The sequence below is a fragment of the Vulpes lagopus genome, chromosome 8, assembly GCF_018345385.1.
Source record: "Vulpes lagopus strain Blue_001 chromosome 8, ASM1834538v1, whole genome shotgun sequence".
Taxonomy (NCBI): Eukaryota; Metazoa; Chordata; class Mammalia; order Carnivora; family Canidae; genus Vulpes; species Vulpes lagopus.
In genome coordinates, this window is record NC_054831.1 from 46442100 (window position 1) to 46453221 (window position 11122).

The 11122-nt window shown below is 44.8% G+C and overlaps 1 pseudogene; it reads left to right on the forward strand.

Moving 5' to 3' along the window:
• The first annotated feature begins 619 nt into the window (after positions 1-619).
• Positions 620-1382, forward strand: LOC121497707 (annotated as a pseudogene).
• The last annotated feature ends 9740 nt before the right edge of the window (positions 1383-11122 follow it).

The window sequence follows — 11122 nt, forward strand, 5'->3', positions numbered from 1 at the left end:
TTTATTGTGGGGATGGAGGGCTGCGTGGTGAGATAGCTGCATAGTGACATTCCCAAATAACTGTAGCCTACAAATGTGTGGTGATTGATTTTCCCAGAGAAGTGTTGGGGGAGATGAGGGTTGTAGGGATCTGGTTAGCCCAAATTTCTCTGGCATTGAGGCCTTTCCAACAGCCTATATTATATCTAACCCTCTGTTGCCTTGGTGCTGGGAGACTTACCATCAGAGAGACAGGCATAGGTTTGGGGGAGCAGAAATAAATCTGGAAGCAACCTTTTTGCAGAGCACATTGGAGCCACACAGAGCCAACAGATGAAACACTGTTCTTAAAATGAACTTGGAACTTTGTCTATGCAGGGATTAAAAATGCCTTGATGTGGTACAATAACATCTTTGATATTTTAGTGGACATATTACCTGTTTTTTAAAATCTCTCTCTTGGTAATCCTCCTTCTTCCCTTATCTCCCCTCATTCTGCATCGCCTGGGGCCAGGTAGACCACACAGCCACAAGGTGTAGAAGACACCTTTTTGCAGTACCCAGAGAGGAGTCCATATAGTGTTGCTCTGAGTGCCCCTGATAACATAAAGGGAATCTTTCACAATGTCTGGAGCCCTTTATGTCTTACAACCGAAAGGGGGAAGATGTCCACCTAGATGGCACCAACCTTGACCTCCAAATAGATGAATATGTCTACAAAAAGAAGAGAGATGGCATGTATGTCATAAATAGAAGTTTCTGCTCCCAGCTTGAGCCGCTGTTGCCCTTGAAAACCCAGCTGATGTCAGTTGTCACATCCTCCAGGACTACTGGCCAGCAGGCTGTGCTGAGCTTTGCTGCTGCAGTGGGATCTGCTCCTACTTCTGGCCGCTTCACTCCTGGAACCCTCACCGACTAGGTCCAGCCTTCCTTAGCCTCTCAATACAGGTGCCTTAGGTTAACCTGCCTCCCATTGCTCTGTATGATGCGGACTCTCCTTGGTGCTCTGCAGACATTGCCATCCATGCAACATCAAGGGAGTTCACTCAGTGGGTCTGATGTGCTGGGTGCTGGCTGGAGAAGTTTAATGTGTGCATGGCACTGTCTCTTTTGAACAACCATGAGTGGTCATGGCCTGATGTCTATTTCTACAGGGATCCTGAAAAGATTAAGGAAGAGCAGGCTGCTGCTGAGAAGGCCTGGACCAAGGAGGAATTTCAGGGAGAATGGACTGTTCCAGCTCCTGGGCTTACTGCTACTGAACCCAAGGTCACAGGCTAGTCCGATGGCACAAGTGCCCTCTTGTGCCTGTCTAGTAGTTCCCTACTGCAGCCCGAAGTGTTCAGCCTACCACTGAAGGCTGGACTGCAGCTTCCACTGCTCAGGCCACTGGAAGGGTATGAACTGTTCAGAGTCTGTTCTTTCAGACTTAAACAGAAAATGGAAATAAAGTTGAAGGAAAATAAGCACTTTCTTTAAGAAAAAAAAAAAAAAAGTAGAAGATAGAAGGAGTAACTGCCTCCTACCTTGGTTTTCCGAAGCCTAAACCCATAGAGTATTGTTTCGTGCTTCCAAAGCAGACCTAAAGGTACAGAAATTTCTCTGAGAGAACAACCTCAAGAATGAAAAAGGATTTCCCCTTCTAGCTTCTTAAAACAATGCTCCCAAGGAATAGGAATGGAGTCCCAGGGTGGCTGCCTCAGAGGATGCCCACCTCAGAGGAGGCCCTGATAGTTTTCCTGGACAGTCTTAAAAGTCAAGACCCCAAAGAGAGCTTTCAGGTGTGCCTGGACCCCATGAGAGCAGCAGAAAGAGCTTATTTCTATGTCTCTCATCAGTGAAAAGAGCCTCGACCTGAGAGGCTGTGTGGACAGGCTCAGCTGACACCTCAGACCAGACAGATGACTCAAGGACTAAATTCCCTACCCCTGCCCCCAAACCCGCCTGCCTCAATGTAACCAAGTTCATGGAACTTCAACACTACTCCAGGAAAAGTGGAGAAAGGAAATCCAGAACAAATGTAAAACCTGATTCTGACCATCAGGTGGAACAGGAACTTGAAATAGAAATAAAGTTATGAAAAAATTTAAAAACTTGTATTTTGTAGATTACTGACTTTGTGGATGAGACTCACTCTAGCTACAGTAGCGGGGAGCCATGTCAAGATGCCAGCCCCAGTAGAGACAATCCTCCAGGATAGCCAATGGCCTGGACCCAGAGGAAGAGCAGGATGCTTTGTCTCTTAGGCCAGGACTGGGTGGCTTCTACTTGACTATTGGGACTCAGGATTTTGGTGTCTAATGTGGGCACCACTGGGTGAGTAGGCTCCCTATGTGATGAGAATGCTGCCCAGCCTTAGACTTGTTTTGCTGCCGGTCATGTAGTAGGTACTCTAGGAAATGCCGAATGAATAAATGAAAGTCTGAGCTTCTCCAGAACTGGACTGTCCCTTGTTGCTACAGGGGACGAGAATTGCTCCTCTATAGCCAGATCCTGGTTCTGGCCCAGGGCTACTCAGATGCCACAAAGGACTGGCTAGGTGATTCATCCTCCAGGACTAAGTTGGAGAGTGCCTGATTTTGGAAGCTCTTGACCCTAAACTCTTGCCAAAACGCCCTGTTTCATAATGGCCTGTTGACTTGACTTTCTTCCCTCACTAGTCTGTGAATTACTGGAGCATGACGAATATATCCCCAGCACAATGCCTGGCAAATATTTGCGGAATTAAATGATAATGTGCTAAAAATCACGCCAGATGAGCCTGACAAATCAAAGCCAGGCAATGGCTTGACAGACTCAGCTCTAGATCGTCTAGTGGCAGTAAATTGATAATCTCGGATCTGCACTACTTTTCACAAGGTGCTTACGTTGTTAATAACCTCGATTTCTGAAGTCTTCAAATTTCCAGTAGGAAACGTCGATATCAAGCAAGCCAACCTGGCCCGTGTTCCCAGATGCTAAGGCCAGAACAGGAGGCTTAAAGCCCAGGGGTCAGGCAATCCCTCTGCCCTACTGTCCACTCAAGTGCCCAGAGAGGGTTAGAGAGGAGCCTCTGTATATCTTCAGTAGATGCCCGAAGCTAAGAGAAGAATCATGGAGCTCAGCGAACAAAGTGCGGCGGAGCAGATGTTACAGGCCCTGTGAGCTGCCTCTTGAAGTTTGATTGGGGGGTGGTGGGGGTTGCCACTGCAAGAGGGATCTTGTGGGTCCTTGCTGGTCCATTCCCTGGGGAGTGGGATGATGCACAGCTGCCCCCTGGTGGTCTTCCTACAAACTGCAAGGCTCCGAAAGCAGGGTGGTCTCTAGCAGAGTGGGGCATGTCCACCTAAGAGGAGCAGCATCACCTGTTAGGCCAAGAAAAGAATCAATGTGGGGCAGGGGAGCCAGAGTGCCTTAATTAAGTGCTTGACATTGTGGGATGTCTTCTTAGTGAGTCTATGCCCAGTTAGTCTATGTGGATTGATTTTGTGATTACATCTTGAAGTCCGGCCGCCAGGAGCCTTGATAAAATCTTTACATCTACATTAATCAGGAATCCAGGTAAGCACCATGGAGCATTTGCCAGATGTGTCCAGCAGATGAAGGCCTCCACAGGGGAGATTAGTGCACCCAGGGTCAACATTAATTGCCAAGTTCAAGAGCCAGAAAGAGCTGAGCAGTGATAATGGAGGTAGGGAATTGGGTGGAGCTGGTGTGGACATGCCTGAAGAACTTGTGGAGAAACTGCAGAGGCCAGGTGCTGGGGAAGGGCCTTGGGCCTCCCCTCCTGAGCTCCCAGAAACAGGAAAGCCTCCTATCATAAGAGTGGGGAGATGGGGTCCTGACCCTGACTGCTGGTGGTTGGCTGAAAGAGCATCAGGACTTTCTCAATGAAGTAGGAATTACTTCACAGATTAGGACTTACTCTAAGGGGTTCTTTTCACCCCCATACACAGGTGAATCATCCTATTAAGTAATAAATCTTTTTGCAGCAGGTGGTTATGTGTTATCTTGACATCACGTGTTTAACCAAAGGGATTTTATTTTATTTTTTATTTTATTTTATTTTTTTTTTTTATTTTTTTATTTATTTATGATAGTCACAGAGAGAGAGAGAGAGAGAGGCAGAGACACAGTCAGAGGGAGAAGCAGGCTCCATGCACCGGGAGCCCGATGTGGGATTCGATCCCGGGTCTCCAGGATCGTGCCCTGGGCCAAAGGCAGGCGCCAAACCGCTGCGCCACCCAGGGATCCCTAACCAAAGGGATTTTAGAGAACAAGGCACTGCGTGCTTCATAGATGGACAAGACACGAGGGCGGATGATTTTTCTGACCATAAAACAAATAGATTAAAAATCATAATGATTTTGTACACCAAGCCCTGTTCAAGAATCTGGAGCCCCAACCATCATGTAGTTCAAACTGTTAAACTGTTTCGTCACAGAATCATAGTCTCTATGCCTATCATACCCTCTGAACGGGTGACTACACTGAGGCTTGTAGGATCTTGCTGTTATGTTTCATGATAACCGAAATGGGGAGCAAACAAAGAACCTGGCTTTTCTCCACCCGTTCACATGGAGGATGCACGATTCACCATGTGGGGGCCTCACTCAGTGCCCTTGAATTCGTGGCCACAGCAAACATACCTCTTTCGTCTTCTTGGAAAAGACAGACTTTGAGAAGTGATTCCTGAGAAAAGCAATACCCCTCAATGAAAAACTGGTCATAAAACATAAAAGAGAAACTCCCTGGCTCTCCCCAGCAGTAATGCGTTTTCTACTGTATCCTGCCTTCTAAAGGCTTCAAACAGCGAAGGAGCCGAATTTGAAACATTTGCCACATTAAGGCAAAATTGAGCTTAGCCAGGATCTTTATGGGTCTTATAAATATTTATACTTAATAACATCTGGGCTGTGCCTTAGTTTCGAAGCTCATGTTTGCCGAACGAGTCTTTCTCCCTCCCTCTCTCTCTCTCTCTTTTTTAAAATGAGAAATAAGGTTGGGGAGGACACCTTTGGTTTGGTATTTTACAGTTTTTGTATTCGTTTCTCTTAGCGTATTTCATAAAAGCCAGACAGGCTCTGTGTGATTTATTCATTTTATTGCTAATCAAGAGGCACAAAGTGAAGCAGAATGGGAAAAAAGGGGCAAATCGAAGGTGTGAGCTCTCCCAGGACCAGCTCACACAGCTGAGGGTTGCACAATTATCTGCAAATGTCAAGGCCCCAAATCCACTTTTGCCTGAATTATATGATTGACTGTCCCAAAGGTCCCAAAATTTCTTCTAAATAATTGCATAATGTCCTTACTTTGTTTTAGCTGAGGAGACTTAGTCGTGAGAGTAAAACAAATGTGGTTGATCTCTTCAGGTTCTCCAAAAGCTTTTCAAGGATGATTTATTAGTTTTGGACAGGTCAAAATCAGCCTGTTTGCAGAGCCAGAGAACAATTACATCTTTCAAATTCAAAGGACAAAAATGTGTGAATGCAAATGAAGTCAATGCAATGCAGTCAGTTTTCTGCACCAGGAGAAGAGAAGGCTATTCAAAACTCACTGGTATTTGGTTTGGAAATGGGTTTGTGTTTCTCTTCAAAAGCAGAGCTTTAAAATTCTGTGAACATTCCCTTCCAGCAAAGCAAGGAATCTTGCTTTGAAGACTGACTCAGAAGGTGCTAGAGAGAGATATCCTTGCCCATCTCCTCTCTTGTTTATACCTCAATAAAACCTGGGTGGAAAACTGGGCTGTCTTTTAGGCTCTGAAAGGTTTTAGGCAAAGCTGTACTGCCCTTTCAAATGTCCCTGGAGCAAGAATGGGAGTGTAATTTATGTTGCAAGGGGCTTCCCAGCAGCAATGAGGTAGAGCAAGCGAGAACTAAAGAGACCTACATGTCAGGAAAGTAAGGAATTAACATGTTAGTGTTTCTTGCAGAACGAGGGAGCTGTCAACTTGGAAAATAATTAAATGGTGAGGGCTGTCAATGAACTTGAAAGATTTGCCTCAGGTAAACTCAAATGCAGATAATTGATACACGTACACGTGCGGCAGTCCCACAAACCACAGATAGGAGGAAGGCTATTCTGACTCTGGGAAGTGAAGTGACTTGCTCAAGGTCACCCAGGGATTCGCTAGGTCCCTTGCCATCAAGTCTCTGTGACTGCAGCCCCCTGGCACCAGCAGTTGCATTGCCTTGCCTCGAATTAGTTCCACAAGCATTTGCCTTGTTTTCCGCTCACAAATGAGCGCAAGTGCACAACTTTGAACAATTCCACTCTCAGCGCTGGCCTTTTCTATCACTAAGCTCCCTCTGGGTGTCACATCAGCTCTTTTGAAAGAAGAGATAAGCCTGCACTCTATTATTAGAAGCAAATGGTTTGAGAAAGCCCTTTTTTCCCACCCTCAGCTTGTCATCCAAAATGTGACAGGAAGCGAGGGTGAAACAGAAGATAAATGTCCCACTCCCTGACTTGGAAGTTGGTTTTTGTCCAAAGGTAGAGGAAGCCTTTGGAATGAGATAGCAGGTAGAATTACACCTCATTTTCCTAACGATACAGGCACTATAATAACCTTGGAAAACTAATCCTCAACATGATACCCATAGGAATATTTCTAATAAGTAATTTGAAATCATATAACATTCCGGCTGTGGTGCTGTGCAAGGGAACCGTGAGGGATTAGATTTATTTTCTCGTGTTTTTCTAAATGAGGCCGAGAGGCAGGAAGAGGGACATCGCCCACTTAATGCTAATACTCTGACATTGTGTGACTATGTTCTTAGGCCTGAATCCAAAGGGTCCTCAGGCTGAGAGAAACTAAAGCTGAAAGCTGAGAAGAGCCAATCTCAGAGGCTGAGAAAGCTCAGCCTCTTGGAAAATTGAATATGCGCACGATGACCAGTGCATCCTGTGATTTCTAAAAGGCAGGGGGACTCTGGGAATGCGCTGATGAAAGGAAACCCCAGGGGGAATCGGCAAAATCGAGCCTTTGAAAGGGAGACTCAAATTGCAGAAATGAAACAAATGATTTTGCTTAGAGCAGTTAAAAGAAAGCAAATGCTAGTTTAATTTTTGAGTTCCACAGAAACTCATTATGCAAGTTAGAGAAAAGGATATAAAAGCCTCCAGTTGAGAATTTTAAATATAACAAAAAGTGACATTAGTGAAATATGAGGTCATGGCATCTGGTTGAGGAAAGAGTTACATTAATAGTTTTCACTAAATGGAATGGGAACCCTTTTAAGTCATGACTCTTCTGCTGGATGCACTCTCAGAATGCGAGCTGCCAAGTGTTGGGCACTTACTAGGTATCAGACACTAAATCGGGTATTTTACAAGCATTGTCTTGATTAAGTCTCATGAGGTAGGAGTTATGCTTCCCGTTTTCCAAATGGGGATGTTGAGGTTCAGGGAGGTCTGGCCCTGAGATTGTGCGGTTGGCATGTGGAGCAGCCAGCAGGGTCCCAGGCCAGGCCTCTGGTGCTGTCAGTGTGCTGCCCTGCCTCCTAGAATGCCCATGTCCTCCACCCAAACAAGAGGCTGATGTCGAACAGGTGCCTAACGTGGTCCCAGGGGAAATCCTGGGTCCTCTGCCAAAATCCAAGCTGACCAGCCACCTGGGAGCCCCATGCTAACAGTAGACTAATGAAGAGCCGGGCTCAGTAGATTTATCAAAACAAGTATTTCTAGCATGTCCTCAGAATTGGACAAGAAGAAGCGACAAGGCATGTGATCATCCCACATAACGCCCAGAGCATGAACCAGAAAGGCCAAGGAAAAGATGTTCACACCAGACTGAACTCAGCCTGAGAAAGCAACAGAAAAGAGCTCTATAATTAGGAGCAAGTCGTTCATTCAGGGAAAGCAAAAGGGAGCATTTCTGACAAGCCCTGGTGCCAAGACCAATATTATCTTTTATTAAAAAAAATAATTGACGCCGATACAAGGCTTTTACAGATCCAAATTCACCATGACCAGAAGAAGAACAGGGGGTGGGGTAAGCAGTTGAGATAGCAACCAATTTCAGTAGCCTTGGGAAGGAGAGAAGCAAATGAAATTCAATATTCCAGAAGTTAAAGCTCGGTGCTTGTAGAGAACAAAAGAAAACACGCCTAATGGAGTAGAATAATAAAGAGAAGGCTCCGCATTCACGGAGTATTGGGTCCTTCAAAGATCTTTGCAAATAGAGGGGAATCCATTGCCATACACCTGTGCGGCATTATTATTTGCAAGGTGCTCTGTAGTGAACCTGGTCACCAACAATGGTTAGAAAAAAAAAAAAAAAAAGCAAGGACTCAATGACTGCATTCCCAGCCTTAAAGGGATTAGGCTCCAAAGCCACCTGGGAAGAGCACAACGCAGCCCTGGCTGGGGCCCCACAGCCCAGCCCCGGTGCTCTTTTTGCCAGTGGGTGGGGTACTTCCAGTGTGGTCTGGGGAAAGATGAGGTCACTTGCCCCCTTCTCTCTCCACACTCTTTGCAGAACACCGAAGGGAAGGGTGTGTATGGTTAACAGGCAATCAGATATTTTTCATAGATGACCAGTTTTCCGAGAATAAGAATATGCTAAAGCAATGATCTCTAGACTTCTTGATCGTAAACTTACGTAACAGCCAAGAATGTAACTTCTGGCATATTGTAAAATTTGACAATTCAAGATTTAATTGTAATGAACTCTTGAAAATCTGTCCAATTAGATAATTTAATAGCCTCCAATATCTATTTTAAACAGAACTGCAAACGCTTCTCTTTCCTCGTATTTCCCTTCTAGCTTCTTTTAAGAACCATCAGATGGCATTAAATTTGTGTGCTTGTCCTTTTTTTTTAAAGATTTTATTTACTTATTCATGAGCGACACAGGGAGAGAGGCAGAGACACAGGCAGAGGGAGAAGCAGGCTCCCCTCAGGGAGCCCAATTTGGGACTCCATCCCAGGACTCTGGGATCATGACCTGAGTCAAAGGCAGATACTCAACCACTGAGCCACCCAGGTGCCTCTGTGTGCTTGTCTTTTAGAAATACTCTTTCTCATGTTTCTGTGATAGATACAGATGTGTGTGTATCTGTTTATTTTTAAGTTTATAGGCTTAATTTTTTTATTCTGGATAGAGGTATTATTATAATTCTTAATAAACAATTGATCATAACCAAATAAAGATTTCACAAATTTTTAAAAATAAGAATAGGGAATCCCTGGGTGTCTCAGCAGTTTGGCATCTGTCTTGGGCCCAAGGCATGATCCTGGAGACCCGGGATTGAGTCCCATGTCGGGCTCCCTGCATGGAGCCTGCTTCTCCCTCTGCCTGTGTCTCTGCCTCTCTGTGTCTCTCTGTATCTTTCATGAATAAATAAATAAATAAATAAATAAATAAATAAATAAATAAATCTTCTTTAAAAAAATAAATAAATAAAATTCTTTAAAAAATAAAAATAAATAAAAATAAGAATAAACATACAAGTAAACATTTTTACCGGACATATGTCTTAATGAGATGGTGATGGGGACATTTATAGCCTTTTGACTTGTTCCATTGTTTGGTGCCCCGGAGATTTTTAAACCTGGAACAATACAGCAGAGGACGATTTTGTTGTGGTTGTGTCTTTTTGGCTATGAGTTTCTTTTTCTTTTTTTTTTTTTTTTTAAAGATTTTATTTATTTATTCATGAGAGACATAGAGGCATACAGGCAGAGGGAGAAGCAGGCTCCATGTAGGGAGCCCGACGTGGGACTCGATCCTGGGACTCCAGGATCACACCCTGGGCGGAAGGCAGGGGCCAAACCGTTGAGCCACCCAGGGATCCCCCTTTGAGTTTCTTCTAAAAATAGAAGAAGGAATATTGTGGAAGATGAAATAGCAAAGGGAAAACACACAGGCTCGTTCTCAATTTTTAGGAGCGAGAATTCATGGAATTGGAGGCGTCAGAGATTGAGTTCCTTGAAATTATCCACATGCAGGTATCAGATGGAAAGACTTGGTTGCAGGGGTCCAGGGGATATGTTTGAAGACAACTGTCCTGCATCGTACTGTGAGGACTGACATTTCCTCTTTCTCTGGGGAGTCGGAGGCCCCAATCTTAAAGCTCAGGGTAAGAGTGGGGACGTCAGCCAAGCCCACTTTACCACTTGCTAACAATGTGACTTGGACAGAAAATAGACTTAGGTCTCTGACCCTTAGCTGCTCCTTCTTTAAAGTGCTTTGCTAAAGCTGCTTCCCTCCGAGGGCTACTGAAAGGATTGAGTGACTCATGTGTAAGAGTAGACGCTCGGTGCGTATGTGTTACCTTTCCTACCATAGAAATATTGATTACTGGGATTTAGCTACATGGGGCATTTATGATCTTCTCATAACTCTTAGGGACGAAGCCCCTCACAACAGTCCTCTGCTACTAGGACTCAGTCAGGATGATGCGAAAAGAAAGTAGTCACTCTATGTGTCTACACCCCTTTGTCTTACTGCATCAGACATCTTTAGGGAACCAGCCCTGTCCTCAGCTCCTCCTCTCTGTGGGGTTTTCCTTCTTCTCCTCTCACTTCCTCCTTTGTTCTTAGGAATACTACTCCTCCTCAGAGGGTGGAGCATGTCATGATTATTGAGACTTGGAATGGTCAATCTTGAAGTACTGTCTTGGCAACCCAATAGTCTGGGCCTGTGGTTCATCTTGAAAGGCATTTGGGGCCCTCCTGCCCTGTCTCCGCTGGAAGGGTCAGAAGGGTCCCTTCCTAACTGAGAGTAAGCTTCGGTTTGGCAACCTGGCAAGTGTAATTTAAGACCTTGGGCTGTGGAATCCAACAGATGCAGGTTCAAATCCCAGGTTGAGTTGCTGACTAGGTAACCTGAGTAGGAAACCTGATTTGGTTGGTAACCTCAGTAGGTCGTTTAGCCCTTCAAAGGCCAAGTTAGCTGGTCCATAAAGCATGGTTGATAGTGCCACTTACTTCATAGGACTGTTTTGGAGAATTTAATGAAATGAAATGAAGTGCATAGAACACCACACAGCACCTGGTCTAAATATGTATCCAGCAAGTACTGGAGGTTCTAGCCAGGGATACTAGTCAAGAAAGGGTAATCAAAAGTACCAGAATGGAAAGGAAGAAGTAAAATGATCTATCCTTGCAGATGGTAGACTTGCCTTACGATATTCCCATGATTTATCCTGGTTAACTTCAC